This window comes from Oncorhynchus clarkii, chromosome 22, assembly GCF_045791955.1.
Source record: "Oncorhynchus clarkii lewisi isolate Uvic-CL-2024 chromosome 22, UVic_Ocla_1.0, whole genome shotgun sequence".
NCBI lineage: Eukaryota > Metazoa > Chordata > Actinopteri > Salmoniformes > Salmonidae > Oncorhynchus > Oncorhynchus clarkii.
The window spans coordinates 12,246,320-12,263,250 of record NC_092168.1 but is presented as its reverse complement, the minus strand read 5'-3'; the positions used below and the strand labels follow the sequence as shown (position 1 = coordinate 12,263,250).

General features: G+C 42.5%; 1 protein-coding gene across 6 annotated transcripts in view; it reads right to left on the bottom strand.

The window, feature by feature from the left end:
- The window catches only part of LOC139380405 (adenosine deaminase RNA specific B1b), a 169,458-nt gene that overhangs the window by 123,003 nt on the left and 29,524 nt on the right, over positions 1-16,931 (bottom strand). Inside the window, exon 1 of one of the 6 annotated variants that reach the window (XM_071123048.1) lies at positions 5,782-5,881. The exons of the other annotated variants lie outside the window; for them this stretch is intronic. The gene's annotated coding sequence lies outside the window, so the exon portion shown is untranslated. Of the gene's footprint in view, positions 1-5,781; positions 5,882-16,931 lie in introns of those variants that run through there. 6 annotated transcript variants of the gene reach the window in all.

Genomic DNA, 16,931 nt, shown 5'->3' with positions numbered 1-16,931 from the left:
CACACATAAACCATGAGTCTCAGCTCACTAACTAGCCGCTAAGCCACTTCATCTCTGCCCCAAAGTCATCAAACACTAGCAAAACTGTGCTGTGTGTCTTCATTGTCTGTGGTTGACTAACAACGCGAAAGGTACCAGGCCTCAGAACAAAAGTAATTACTACTTTATCAAACATATATTTTCAATGTTTGACTTACTGCAGACGAATGAATAGATGTTTTCCAAAATTGTGTACTAATTAGTTACTAACTAATTGGACAACAAAACTGTAAGCTACTTTACCATGATGATTAGAGTGATTAAATCGGATGATTAGAGTGACTATGATGATTAGAGTGACTATGATGATTAGAGTGACAACGATGATGACAATGACTATGATGATTAGAATTACTGATGATTAGAGTGACTATAATGATTAGAGTGACTAAATTATGCAACAAAGAATCATGATGAATTGCCTTGTCAAGCAACAAGCCTGAGACTTCATCGCAATTGTGTGAAGTCATCATTCAAAAGCCTTTTACACACAGTGTAAAAGTGGGAGCAGGATGACTCGGTCCACCCGGAGAGCCAAGTTGAGAGATACAGTACATGGTCTGAAGCATTGAAAGGACGTCAACCTTGCATCTCAGGAGTCATCCTCTGTGTGAGGCCTCCTTTCCCTTGACTCCTCAGCCAAATGGGGGCAATGCAATTAAGCAATGGACAAATAGATGACAAACATGTTTGAGATGGAAAAACAGAAGTCATCTTAATTCCGGCACGCCATCTCCAGTCAGCGAGAAACCCCCTAAAGGTTGATGACACTCATCATTTTGATGATCCTGGGATTGTTATTTAAAGTGAAACCCCTTTGCACCACATGTCAGACCCGGGTGAAGTGAACCGCAAAAGACACCAAGCCTGGGTGGCACTGCCAAGCTTTCAGGCTCTGACAGTCAGGCGCGATTTAGGGAGGGAGTTGGGTGCATCTGGGGCTTCTATTCAGCCAAATATCTAAGAGGAGGAACAGAAGAAATCCAACAAAACGTGGGATCTTTTTGGTTTGCCCACAACATAAAAGCACACACAGGCTTTTCTGGCTGATTGGACCTCAGCAGTGATTTGGGGAAGAAAAAGAGGGAGAATCACAACTATGGCACCCTTCTTGCATTTGGGCCCCTTCCACTGGTGTTGCTAAACGCATTCAGCTTCTGATCAGATGAGATCTGCCAAGACACATCGGATTCATTTGACATCTGCGCTAGAGTCCCCCCCCCCCCCCACTCTCCAAGGGACTTTATCTGACTATTGTCAGAGAGTGGCTCTCTGAAGAAGTCAGGGTTCTCACACGTAGAACCCCAAGAGGAATACATTGGGCCCGTGTGCACACACATGCACACAAGACACACACAGTAGACACATTTTCACACAAGCCTGCCACCGGCCAGACATATCAGACAGATTACGACCCATCATCTTCTACATCTCACTGCTTGTTCGCTCTGATCCCGCTGAGACATTTCAGTCACTCCCATCCCAAACAAAACATGCAAATGCAGCCCAGATCTTCTCAGTGGAGAGGAAACAAAAGCGGATTTAATTTGGGTTTGCACTTGGCAAAAAAATGTATATTGTTGATTTGTCATGTCCATACTGGTATCAGGGAAGGATACAGTTTACATAGAGGAGACCTTTTGTAAGGAATTGCAATATGTTAGAGATTGGTTGACTGACGACAAATTGTCGATACATTTGGAACAAAACATAGATTGCGTAGGGCTGACAAGATAACGGTAAACTGTGGAGGCAAGGTGATTGAATCTAAAACAAGTGTAACTTATCTTGGTGTGTCCCTTGATCATTCCCTTTCTGGAGACCTGACTGCTGAAAAATGTGTTTCTGAAATGGCGAACAAATTGAAACGTTCATATCGTAACACGAGCTGTTTTAACATTGAAGTTAAGAAACTGCTCGTCTCAACCTTGATTCAGTGTCATTTTGATTATGCCTGCTCTACTTGGTATAGTGGGCTATCAAAAAAGCTGAAAAAGATCATGCAGGTCATGCAAAATAACATTATCAGGTATATGCTGAATGTCCCCCCCCCTAGGACCCACATAGGGGTACAGGAGTTCTGGGAGGTGGGCTTGTTGCTTTTGAAGTCCAGAGTGGACCAACTTAAACTTAATCATATGTTTGACATCTTAAATGATCGTGCCCCAGGTTACATGAAAAAAAAACACTTTGAAATCGTCTATAACCAACACAGTTACAATTCCAGAGCTAGTGTTATGTATTGTAAAATCCCAAGAGTAAACAGTACTGCGAGGAGCACGTTTTCCTATACAGGCATTTGTCTATGGAATAGACAACAACGAAAAAGTAGAAATAGCTTTAAAAAGCAGGCAACGGTGTTCATTTGGGCAAGGTTGTCTAAGTAAGAGAAACCACTCCCCTTGTGTACCCTACGGCTGGTCAGGTGTATCTATTTGAATGATAGGTATGATGTGAAATGAATGTGGTTGAATTTTACGGTTAGGGAGAAGTGCAGTGAATAGTATTATACACAAAATGTAAAGCCAGAAGCCATAGCTAATTAGATTTGAGCTCTCCGTGGTTACAGGGAAAGCAACACAGGGAGAGTGAAGCAACAGAAACAAACAGTCATCGGGTGGAGTAGCTTTAATATACGCTGTAGGCTGCTCTGGATAACGTAATATGCCAAATTGTGTTGAAAATGTTAGCATTACTGGAATGAATTTAATGCTGTATAGCAATTATGCCATGTAAAAGTATAATGATGCACTTAGTCTTGCATTGAAGGCGACAACACAGCACAGGGAAACATACAATAATATGAAACAGGCCTAATGATAAACTATGGGACAGAAAACATAGATCCCTAGCTTTTGGGCTGTATAAAATATTGCTGTTAGGCTATGTACTAAGTACTATGATACTTTTAAAGGTGTAGGCCATGTAATGCAGTAGGAGGCTGTGCAGTTGTTGCCGCAGGTCGCTGTCAGGAAGAGCAGGGCTCAGCCGACCTGACACCGTCTCATGCTCTCTGTCCGGGCACCCATTTCTCATGATCAGCGTGGGCATCACAAACAGGTCAGATGCTCTGCATACCCGAATGGAGAGCTCTGTTCTAAGAATGTATCTCTCTCACACACCCATTTCCAGAGGCATTTCCAAACCTACTACAGAGTAGAGGTTGACCGATTAATCGGAATGGCCGATTAATTAGGGCCGATTTCAAGTTTTCATAACAATCGGAAATCTGTATTTTTGGGCGCCGATTTGCCCATTTTTTTCTTTATTTAACTAGGCAAGTCAGCTAAGAACTCATTCTTATTTACAATGACGGCCTAGGAACGGTGGGTTAACTGCCTTGTTCAGAGGCAGAACGACAGATTTTCACCTTGTCAGCTCGGGGTATTCAAACTTGCAACCTTACAGTTAACTAGTCCAACGCAATAACGACCTGCCTCTCTCTCGTTGCACTCCACAAGGAGACTGCCTGTTACGCAAATGCAGTAAGCCAAGGTAAGTTGCTAGCTAGCATTAAACTTATCTTATAAAAAACAATCAATCATAATCACTAGTTAACTACACATGGTTGATGATATTACTAGATATTATCTAACATGTCCTGCATTGCATATAATCTGACTGAGCATACAAGCATACAAGTATCTGACTGAGCGGTGGTAGGCAGAAGCAGGCGCGTAAACAGTCATTCAAACAGCACTTTTGCAGCTCTTCGTTGTGCTGTTTATGACTTCAAGCCTATCAACTCCCGAGATGAGGCTGGTGTAACTGAAGTGAAATGGCTAGCTAGTTAGCGCGCGCTAACTAGAGGGACAGAAGCTATACTGTTTCACTGGCAATACTAAAGTGCCTATAAGAACATCCAATAGTCAAAGGTTAATGAAATACAAATGGTATAGAGGGAAATAGTCCTATAATTCCTATAATAACTACAACCTAAAACTTCTTACCTGGGAATATTGAATACTCATGTTTAAAGGAACCACCAGCTTTCATATGTTCTCATGTTCCGAGCAAGAAACTGAAACGTTAGCTTTCTTACATAACACATATTGCACTTTTACTTTCTTCTCCAACACTTTGTTTTTGCATTATTTAAACCAAATTGAACATGTTTCATTATTTACTTGAGGCTAAATTGATTTTATTGATATTAAGTTAAAATAAGTGTTCATTCAGTATTGTTGTAATTGTCATTATTACAAATACATTTTAAAATAAATTTGGTCCTCCAATCATCGGTATCGGCGTTGAAAAATCATACTCGGTTGACCTCTACTACAGAGGTCCTGTTTACACTCACCATGAGGGTTATTCAAACCAAGCTCAGCAATCAAACAGGCAACTGGCAGAACTGTATTCACAACTACATAATAGTCCAAGTACAGCTGTAAATTGCCATTGATCTTATGAGTAAGCAGATCTATGGAGTGCGCTGAGGCCCAGCGTGGTGAGCTTGGTTGTGTATGGCACATAAAGATGCCTGCTGCTGGTTTTTGACAGGGAGAGTGCTTCCTCCTGAACAGCAGATGTTGCTAGTTGGATTCACAGCTCGCTGGTAAAGTAACCTCTAGAGTTCAATGCATCCCTTTTTAACCCTCCAACATCCAGACATTTTAAATGCATACAGCTGGATTTAAAATCGGTGCATATGTAATATACTCCCAAAGTATATGTTTTTTTATAAACCGCCAAAGTTTCACTGGGTTTTATCTAGGACCTTAAGTAGGGGCAATGTACAAAAATAAAATAAAAAGATAAGATCTGTAAGCAGTGTACACTGAAGTGAGCCCCGCGTCGGGCACCAGGATCTCAGTTTAAGCCTGGCTTACGGCCCAAACAGCCTGAGTGATTCACAGCCCGGGACAAAAGGAGAGGATCGGCTTGGACTCCATTCTCTTAAACCAGAGGAAACAAGAGGAGTCAGGGATTACACCAGCTAAATCACTCCGCCGGAGCTACCAACCATAGCCCAAGAAACACAGCTTCTGTGCTCATGCCAATTTGATCGTAGAGGGAATGGAACGGCAGAGAATCCTCTCAGTGATTACTATGTTCCCTCGGTCAGAGGTTAATTGGAGATTTTGTGTGGGGGAGATGAGATTGGGAGTCTTTTTGGAGTAACACTTGAGCAAAATACTGTAATTCTAGTCTGCCTGTCAGTGCTAACATATCCATCACATGCAGTTTGCAATAGTGTGGAAAACTCTATAAGTGACTCAAGATGTCTTTGGTTGTTGAAGTGTGACCCTTCAGTTGGTAACTGTCTGTTTGCCCTCCTCCGCGGGCATGTTAGGGTTTGTAGGATTCTGTGGTGCCAGCTGTGCCTGTGGTACACCCGCTTCCAGTCTCTCAGAGTAGCAGTTGTCAAGGCTGATGTACATAGTCAGCAGCAGACTACCCAAACAGCTCTTGTGTGCACACACACACAAATACAGAAAGAAAACAGACACTAGGCGGTTCATATGACACCAGGGAGAACTTGTTTAAACTACGAGCACTTTTGCCGCATGTTTGTCTCCTCGGATCGCAGCATGGAACTAACACATCATCCCTTTATTTGCCCACCACAGCGAGCACTGAATTATTACTGCGTAGCTAGTGCCACGGTAAGCAGCCTTGCCTCTCGACACTGCTGCAGAGTAGAGGCAGCAAGTAAGCTGCTGTTCACCCAGAGAAAAGAGATGCAGTCTACCTGTGTGGAAAAAGAGAATGATTTATCAAAGCAATGGACCTTCTCACCTGCTGGTTGGCTGATCCAGTCCAGGATTGACCTAGTCCACGCCCATGAGAGAGAGAATCCTCTTTTCCCTCACCGTTCTATAAATCACTTCACTCATCGTTGACTGACACATGTTGCATATTTGCTTTTGGCATCCTCTCGAAGGACACCAAAAGATATATGAAAAGACGCTAGGCAGTTAATCATAAACAAACTTGTGTAAGTCTGGAGAGCTGTGATAGCGTGGGTGGGCTAGCAAGTGTGAGAGGAGTGCCATGGTGAGGAGGAGGGATGGCGAGTGGGAGTAAAGGAGAGCGCTCGGCTTTAGCACAGCATCAGCACTGCGCATCTGTCATCAAGATCAAAGTGGTTCATATTTTTACCTCGCGAGGCCTTTTGTGCTGCCTTCTCCCTAGTAAGGATTCTCCACAAAAAAAAACAAAATCCCATGCTCTCCTTCCTCCATCATCTCAAAACGGTTGTTTGGTACGAGATTAAAACAAGGTGTATAGGGCTAAACCGGAAGAGTTAACGTTTTAACGGGTCAACTTCTGTGGATGTGATGTGGATATCTGTACAGTCCCGCATCAATCACAACAATCCTAGCTCAATCAATATGGCGTGTAGAAAAAGGGTACAGTATCCACATTAATCTTTGGGTTTATCCCCTCTTGCAGCAATTAAGAAGCTACAGAGCCGTTGATAGTTTCGCTTTCTGTTCCGCCAAGTCCTCCAGGCGACACTTCTCTTCTCCTTAAACAAAGCGCCTTTGTGTTTCTGGCATGCTCACACATGCCCCTGTCCAATTAAATCACCATCAGCTGGCCCATGTTCCCATATAATTTAAAGTGTCTAAACCTACGGGCCAATGGCGAGAGCACAGTATCACTCAGTCAGTTTCACAGTAAATGGATGCTCTCTAAGCTCAACACAAAACAAAATAAGGTTTTAAACAAAAGAGGGTCCTTGGATCAATGGGAAATCTCCCCAAAATGTGTTTGTTGATGCATTGGTGTTCTTCCCCTTGTTTGTGTTGACCTTCCCTTGACCTCAAATTAAGTCATGTGGAGAACACGTGGAGAAAGCACTTCAAGCCTGAGGTAAAGGTCATTCCTCGAAGGACCCATTTTGCATTTACATTTACTGTAAAATGCTGGGCATCAAATACAGATTACAGTGTTTTCCACTAGCGCCGGCTTTCAGCTATACCGCCGATTAGTCATTTTCAACCAGCTACTTTTTCCACTTAAAGAAGTTTACCCAAAATCCCAAAACTCCCAAGTGATTCCATACATTGAAACTAGTTCAATGGAGTTTGCCCTCTCCCCCTTTCTCTCTCTCTGTAGTGCTGTACTGAAACAGCAGCAAAAACGGGTCACGTGACTAGTGACGTTGCAGTGAATTCATGATTCAGAAATCCGTGAATTGTGTTTTATTGAAAGCGCACGGCGAATGACACATTTTTGGCAAAAGTACTATTGGTTGAGTCAAGAAATGTGTACTTTTCCACCTAAAATATTTGTGATTATTTTATGTAGTCGACTGCGACAGGAGTGGACATTGGTTACAACTGGGCATGTGCACCAGCGTAGGGGAGACCCTGCTATGTCCCATATAATTGTGGTAACGATGAGTCGAAATCTTTGCCTATTGTTTTCTGGCACATTCATTTATGCCTATTTTCTTTCGCGTGCAGGGTCCAACATTAACCATGGCCCGGGTCAAGTAAAAACATGTCTCGGGCCAGTGGATCTCGTCAGTCACTGGCTCAATAAGGCTAGTAATTTATCAACATATTTTTGCATTCCAGTTCAACATTTACCTGCTCTGTCACAGTCTACCATTGAAGACTACATTCGTAAATGTCAAAACTATTTGTATTTGAGCAATATGACTGGCTTTTCATTCAAGCACCACCACGCTCCTGCAAGTCACAACTTCTCGAGCACTCGAGTTGATGCCTTCACACAGCACACGCAAACTATCCAGAGCAAAACGAAGCGCCCATCGATCTACTCTCTGAGCTTTTTTATTTTAGGGAAAGTGATATACAAAAGTAAACCTTCAATAGTGAACATACTACCAATATGCTGGCTACTGTTGATAGTCTGCAAAAAGAAAGCTACAAAAAGACACCTAGCATTGCTTGCCTAACATAGCCATGTTGATATCTTTTTTGGAACGTCTGTCTTAAAGGGCCAGCGTCCTAGTTTCAAATCTTCTCAAATGTACATTCTTTAGAAACAAAAATTAATGCAATTAATACAATGCAATTCTAAAGAATGAATTCTATTACACAGCTTTTTAATATATTTTAATAATATATATCATCGTAACCAAATGTAGCCTATTGATAGCTAAATATAGAGAGAAAGCATGCCAACCTTTAGGCCCTGAATTATTTTTTATTTAACTAGGCAAGTCTGTTAATTAAGAAAAATATATTATTTACAATGACAGCCTAGGAACAGTGGGTTAACTGCCTTGTTCAGGAGCAGCACAAAAGATTTTTACCTTGTCAGCTCAGGGATTCGATCTAGCAACTTTTCAGTTACTGGTCCAACACTCTAACCACTAGGCTACCTGTAGCTTGAATGACCCCAATGTGTTTAAAAACTACACCATGTCCGGGCCAGTAGGACTTTTCTTTTGCATTGGCCCCTGGCGTGTTTCATATGCAGCCACGGAGTAGTGGCTATTTACTCCACTTTGATGTACTGTGTTGAACTGGCTGAACAAAGTCGATCTCTTGTATCCTTTCCATTCATAAATCATACAGTGTAGTTATATGTCCATGGAACTGCATCGGGACAAGTAAACTAAAGGTCTCTTAGCACTAAACTAAAGGTCTCTTAAACTAAAGGTCCATTAGTACTTGCGAGACAGTGACTTCAAAGTGAATGACTCGTCAGTAGCCTACCGAATCGTATTGGTAAGAGAGACATTAATTTTGCTTCCTGTAGATAAATTCAATGAATCCTCCTTAGAGCAGGAACAATAGGTAGGCCAAAAAAAGGCCTAAATATGATCAAAGAAAACAGATTGAATATGTCAAGTGGAGAAACATTCATCCAGAGTCACAGTGAGAGCAGTACGTAAATCTCTCTCTCCACTCGGTGCCAATTTAATGTCATTGTGGCTCTTGGCCTTTTCCGAGGACAGGGAGCGGGACAGAGGGACGACACACACACAGCCACACACACACACAGCCATCAGATGAGACACACACTCAGCCATCGGGACGAGGTCTGAGTTTACAAGTGTGCGTGCGCGCTCAGCCATTGTTGCATCAGCCAGACGACTTTAAAGGAGAAAACATTTCCTAAGCAAGGTCATGGAATGAATGGACTAACTGTAAGTCACTCTGCTAAATGACTACAATGTAAAAATGGAAATGGAACGGGAGAAAAAGACAGATGGGTAGAGGTTGAAAAAAGACAGAAAGAGAAAGAAAAAAAACATCCGCAAAAAAAAAGAAGAGGGAAAGCAGATAAACAACAGAGGCGTGTATAGTCCCCTCCCCCCCCCTCCCCCCTCCCTCAGGCTCGCCGTGTCTTGTTCACGTTTCAATTATTACCACTGACCTCCAGGACTCCCCTGCATCCAGATGTTGTTCAGATAATTAAAGTCGGCCCCTTTTGTCTGCAGAGGTCACGCGGATAACATCTGCGCCGAGTGCAGCGGCGGCTAAAGCAGACCGCTCGAGTCTCTGCGGTGGGACCTGGAGTGTGTGTGCAGCGAACAGACAGAGACAAGGGGCAAACACACAGAAGGACATACACATGGACACACTTTGTAGATCCGCAAATGGAGAGCGAACATACACCAACACACTCAATCTCACATGTGAGCACATACTTCCCAACACAGTTATTGTAAACAAACTCACTTGAGTCCATAAAATGACTGTTTCTTTCAGACTCATATGCATCTCAATATAAGCATTAGTAGTCCTGACCACGAGAGAGCCCCAGTATGTATTCAGATATCCCTACTGATGCTACTGCCTTCCACCGCAGTCTACTGCATGAGCAGCCTGATGGCATGCCAGTGACATCAAACAGGCTAAAAACACCCCCTTCAGGAGGACAACATGCAGCTTCCTATGACTAAAAGAGCTAGTCTAAGCGGGAAAGAGCTAGTCTAAGCGGGATGTGCTTTGACGGGAAGTCTGCATCCTAACAATGAAACCGTGGATGAAAGATTGATGACAGGTCAAATCGTCATCGAAAAAAAAAAAAAAAACTTTATTTAACCAGGTAAGCTAGTTGAGAACAAGTTATCATTTACAACTGCGACCTGGCCAAGATAAAGCAAAGCAGTGTGACACAGACAACAACACAGTTACACATGGAATAAACTACCCCAAGTCCATTGTGGTGGATATGTTCACATATTTCAATCTCTTCACTGTGTGTTGTTTTATTCCCTCGATTTCTGTTGAAAATAAACCTAGGGAGGCAGATTATATGTAATAAAGAAACACTGTGTGGGTCTGAAGCTGCATCGTTAGCCTAGCAACGAGCGTAGCTCTCGCTGCGCTGCGACAGGGAATCATAAGAAGAGCCGTTTGGCTCGCTAATCCCAAACAAACAGCTAACTGTTAACGAAACTGCGGCGCCCAGACGGTCAAACCTCAGGCAAAGCATGCGGGTTATCCTGCCATTTAAAGGCAATCACAGCCTTCCTCGGGCATACCCTTTACATTGAGGCTTGGGTGTGTGTGTGTGTGTGAAGGTCACTACAGAAGCCTAGCCTCGCTGTCTTCACCACCACTCCCCAATGCCCTTTCTGTTCGATTGTGACAACATCTATCTGGACCGTCAAGTTGTCTGATGGGGGAGAGCAGTGTCACCTCACCCCATTAAAAGATAATCATCTCGTTAAGTGCCTTTTGTCTGATGTGGTTTGTATTCCAATACAAAGCCCTAAAAACATTCACGCGGTACGTTGTCCATTGCCTTGACAGAGAGATTAGAAGTGAAAGAATGGCTAATACATCTCTGTTCAACTGCCCTCGTCGACATCTGTAACTGACTAGGAGGAACATGATGGAAGCAGAGTTTGTGTCTGGTAGTTGTCCACTGGCAGGTTTTCCTTTCACCCTTTTTGCTGTAATTCAGATAGGATTTCATTTCATTGTGATAAAACTGCTTAACGTTAAAATTGTATTACCAACCGTATTGCACTTCTTATTGTACTGTAATGTAGAACTACATTATGTTGTGTGAATAGTAGCCTACATGATGGACATGTAACTGTGTTCTTGTGACGACGTCTTCTAAATTGTCCTCGCAGGGATTTAATATAGCGGTATTGTACTGTATTCAACTAACATCGCTGGGTAAAACAAATGCAGACACCGTACTTCCCCGGGGAGAAAGAAAAATGGAGTGAACTGCGCTCCACATACACATTATTGCCTTGACTGGGAAACTCAGCTCCTTAATTAAAAAGGCCCTAATAGAATGGCCAGCAATGCGGATCGCACATTACAAAGTGAGAGATCAGTGAAAGATGCTAAAAACTCATGTATGCCTCTAGAACCGCAGTCTTAATTTTGCACAGCTTTCATTGCCACTAGGTCTGTGACAAAGAAACCGTTGTCTAGAGAGTCAAGTTCAGAGGCCCTGGTGTTGGACATGGAGAGGGGTGAGGGGGAGCCCTGGTCTGGTCTCCATGGAAGCGAAAGCTGTAAGTTAGAGGAAGATGGTGTGAGGATGTATGAGAGACAGGGGGAAGGAGATGAAGGTGACACCAAAGGCTTTTGGGTTGATTAGGTCAGCACAGTCCATGTCTAGAGTAAAACATTCACATAATGCAGTTATTTTGGCCAAAGACAAATGTTTTTATTGATCTGGACAAAGGTAGCGTACTATACAACATTGGGTGTCATTTGATTACAGATACAGTAAATGTGCCAAAGTAGAAGGTTATTTTAGGGGCTCAATGCCATTTAGAATAATTTCCCTTTCCTCTGATTGCCTAAGATCACTGCCAACAAGGGCAAACAACAAAGGTGTTTGAAGCCATACTACATAACATTTAACATTTTACTTTACAATAGTCGTTAAATAATGCAGGCAGCCTAACCCGAAGAATTCTATGACACCATGACAGCCAACCAAATAATAACCAGAGTTGTATGCCTTTGAGAGTCTTGGTGCCCTTTACAGCTGAAGAAGAGAATTGGAGGGCGGTGCAGCACAAGCTAAGGAAGCAACAGCAGCATTTGTGAACCAAACTGGGCGTGGAGATTGACGTAACCTAGAAAACAAAGCCTCTTTCTGTAGCACACACACAAACCAGAGTGTACACGGGAGACCTATGGAAAGAGAGGGAAGGAAGGGGTAAAACACGCCGACAAACCCGCCCCGAAAACACTGAAGTCATCTCAGAGGTATAAATAGATTCAACATTTTCAGCCAGGCGGACAAGAGCAATCGGTAGCAAAACAGGAACCGGCTGCTCGTCCACACTGCATTTCTCATTCTTCTGACAAGTTTTATTCTCCCCATTACATTGTAACAGGCCATCTCAGAAACAGTATCTCCTCATTGTGACGTGACCTTGAGGATGGCAGAAAACGGGTGAGAGAGGGAGAGACGAATAAACTGAAACGAGAACACTTGAGAAGCAGCAGGATTGACTATTACAATCAGAGACGGCTGTTTTGTCTTAGACGTCAAATGTATTTTCCTACACCATCAAATATGCACAAGTGACCTTCACCAGTAAGAACAACTGAGAAAATGGGAATTGACATTATGTCTACTGATGATTTTAGATAAGGAAAAGCTATAAAGCATTATTATGGTGTATATAAAATAAATGAGACCTATTTCATAATGGAAAATGTTTTGTATTATAATATTTCCACCCATAAATCTATGAGCCCCTTTATGGCTATAAATGGAATAAACTGGAAAAACAGCCACCCTCACCAAACATTAGGAGAAAATGACATTATCTGATGGCATGGCTGGTTATGATAAAATGCCTGCATTCCAACCACTTATAAAGTCATAAGTTTGTAATTGTCCATTCAAAAGCACAGGGAGTACAGTCCTTCTGCATTTCACCTCAGGAATTGCAAACGGATGTCAGCCGACATGGGTTTAGGAATGTACTGCAAAAAAATAATGTTTTAACAACTACATAACCCAGATTTGGTAGTTAACTACGAGGAATGACCAGAACCCTTTGCCCTATCAGCAATTGAACAATTAAATAATCAAAGGTCATATCTACACATGGCCGGCATGGAAATTGAATGAGATTTTATTGAGATAAATAGTCGGTTTTGATTAAATGTTTCTGAAAACCACAGCATTTAACGATGTTTCACAGTAACACCATGGCTTCCCCCACAAACATCCAAAAGGTGAGCATAGCAACACTAAACCAGAAAGTTCCAGGGTGGAATGAATCCGACCTGTTTTAAAAACACGGATCAAATTAAAATGTTCCCTCTGAGCGAACGAAGTGCTCACACATGCACTCCAGACCAGCATGCACCTGCCACACTCGTTTTCAAGCAAACGCTGACGTTCTTTTTTGTTTTCTTTCTTTTCTCCAGTCGGTGCAGTACTGTTGCATTTTTGGAGCGAATTCCCGACACACCTGACTCTGGGATTGCTCATCGCTATGAAAGCACTGACTAAAAGGTGCCAGTGTTCCTGACAAGGTGGCCATCAGGTGGAATTCCAACTATTCCAGACACAGCAGTCTTTCTACTTTTAAGGAAAGGATTTGAGCGATAGGGCTGGAACAATGACCATTTAACTGTGTAAACGATGGTTATGGATTTAGACTGTCATGAAAATAAAATAAATATCATTTTTTAGGGCACGAACAACTGACTGAAAACAGTATGGCCAGATATTCATGCGGTTGGCAATTTGACTGGTAAACTCATGGGTACATTTGCAACGGCTGCCTGGTAATGTGATGCAATCATTTCCATTGTAATGTAGAACGTTCCTTCAAATTGTGTGTTCACTGATGTAATGTATTTTTTGTAATGTCAGTTGAGTTGAATCAACAAATCGCAGCACATATTGCCGGTTACACTTCCTGCTTTGCTCCTATGGGTACAAGCGCAATGGCCGCCAGCCCATCCATTTTGCCATCATTGACTGGAATAGGGAAGCCCATTCTATCTCTATGACAATACATGCAGTCGGGAATTGTGGAAAGCTGAAAATATGTGTCTAAATATATATATCTATTTATTTTTGCTATATGTAAGGTTGTTACGTGAAACGGGGTCATTTGGCTGGCCAATTACCATCATCCAAAAGTACATGACCGCCACAGCCCTAGTGAGTAATCCCCATGGCAACATTGAAACTCCCGCCTACATAACCAACCTGCCGCGTCCTTCCGCCCCTCTTCTTAACCCTTATACAGGGGGCACTCAGAGTCAGCCATACAGCACCGAAAATACTGTTTGCTTCTTCTCCCCCCTCTATATATAGCCATATCACCAAGGGCGTTACACAGAGCCATACAGTGTGTAGAGGAGGAAGAGTGCCGCCTTTTCATGTGTGACACAGTGAGTCATGACACCCGGCTGTGCGCGCAGGCAGCCACGGGTGTGCAGACGCGAGCAGTGTGGGGAGAGAGATCCAGCCCACTCCTGAGCTAGGCTACGCTTGAAGGAGGCTGTCATGGCTTTTTGGAAACTCAACCGAGGGGCTCACTCTCTCTCTCTCCAGCTCATTCTCTCTTTCTTCGCTCTCTTCTTTCCCTACTCTCACGTTCCCTCTCGATTCTCATCCCCTCTCTCCAATCCTGCTGCAGCTAAGAAATGAGTGTGCCATGACTGATGCAAGAACTGCGTTAAAAATGACAAGACCACAGGTCTAGACAGCAACAGAATTAGGCCTACAAGGAAAATGCTGCAAAACATCCTCCTGAATCACAGTGCCAAACACATAGCAAATTGACATCGGTGAGGCTCACAGAAGGATAGTGTAGCCCAGTGTTTTCCCTAAGTACATGGATCAGCCAGACAAATAGAAAAAGCAGCCAGCCAGGGTGACAGAACAAGCTTTATTTTGGTGGCCTCGGGTACATTCTAATGCCTTGATTCAATCCGAAATACACAGCTAAATTCTTTAATATTTTAACGAGTTAAATTAGTTGTATTGAGCAGAAAGACATTAATTTTCAATTAAAATGACTTAAAATGCCATATAAAATCCAAAGAAGAAGCCTGAAGGAGAATAGATTACCAGAAACAAACTCGGTTTACCCTTTTGTCCGTGGATTAATTGTCGGAGTAGAGGACCTTGTGCATTTCAGGTAAAATAACAACCCAATGTTTATATCCCAGGACAAATTAGCTAGCAACAGCAAGCTAGCTAGCTAAATTGCCATAAATGTTTGCTTATTGAAGTGTCCCCAAATAAATAGTTAGTTCAGAGTTTGTTTTGATATTTCGACCTGTGTGTCCTTGATCGCGTCTGGTGTGGGGGGATAAAATCAACATGGCGCTCACGGATGTTATTTTACTCCAATTAGGGGAGGGGTGGTAGGATTAGGGTGAAATAATAAAGAAGGAAAACAATATTTAAAATATATATATGGAGGATTGTAAATGATGTAGACAATTACATTGATATAATCCACAATCTGCAATTTTAAAGCTGATACAAAAAATACAAAATAATAATAGTTGTGCATTGACTGCTTGTCAGAATGCCTGTTTCTCTCCCTATGGCACTCACAACTTTGAATGCGCCTCGAAAGGCATATTTATGTCACACCAGAACGCAAAACGATAAGCTTACTAGGTAAATAGGTAAACTAGTCTACTATGGGCTTTGTTGGCAGAGGAAAAGTAAACGTGTGTAGTTCTAGCCTATTCAAAGTGTTTTTTTTATGTTACATATTCTTTCAAATGAAAAGAAGCATAGTGAAGTTATAAAAGTCGAAAATGAGTCCGGTACAATCCTTGCTCTGGGGACCATCTAAAAAGGACTGACCCTAAACTCTAAGCATAATGTGACAGTCAGAGATGAAACCCAGATGGATTCGAGTGGATAGACATTGGTATCTGCTCATTGGAAGATTTTGGAGAAAAAAAAAAGTGTGTGTATAATGAGGACATATGCTGAGTGGAAAGATCGAGATGGTGAGTGAAGTGACTGTGCTGTATTAAACGTGGGCAGACATCTGGCAGATAGTAAATTATATAGGGTAGAAATGGTAACAATCAGTAGTGGCACTGTTTAGAGTGGACAGAAGACAGTCAGGCAGATAACAGAGGGGAGAAGACCAGAATGTGATTGTGGCTTAGCCTGTTTGTGTACAGATTGGGATAATAACTAAATGACATACTGAGTGCGAGGATAGACAGATGAGCGGCAGATTACTGGCCATAGAGATAACTGCTCTATGCGTGGTTGTGTTGGAGAGATTAGATTGATGGATATGAACTGTATTACACACCGAGTGAGGATGACAGTGGACAGGCAGATTGCTATAGGTTGGACAGCACTGCCCCACATATGGCTAGGTATATGGTAGCGTACAATACTGTACAGACGGGAGGTTGACCAATGTATATGATAATAGACAGATAGTGTGGAGAGATGTGGACGATGGACAGTAATGCATGTGTTGTTATGCGGCAGTTAACTTCTTTGGGGTAGGGGGCAGTATTTTCACATCCGGATGAAAAGCGTTCCCAGAGTAAACTGCCTGCTACTCAGGCCCAGATAATAGGATATGCATATTATTAGTAGATTTGGATAGAAAACACTCTGAAGTTTCTAAAACTGTTTGAATGATGTCTGTGAGTATAACAGAACTCATATGGCAGGCAAGAAACTGAGAAAAAATACAACCAGGAAGTGGGAAATCTGATGTTTGTAGGTTTTCAAGTCTTAGCCTATCCAATATACAGTGTCTGTGGGGTCATATTGCACTTCCTAAGGCTTCCACTAGATGTCAACAGTCTTTAGAACCTTGTTGCAGGCTTCTACTGTGAAGTGGGAGCGAATGACAGCTGAATGAGTCATGGATCTGCCAGAAGGCCATGTGCTCAGTCAGGCGGGCGCCCGTGAGAGTTAGCTCTGTTCCCCTTCATTTCTAAAGACAAAGGAATTCTCCGGGTTGAAACATTATTGAAGAGTTAGGATAAAAACATCCTAAAGATTGA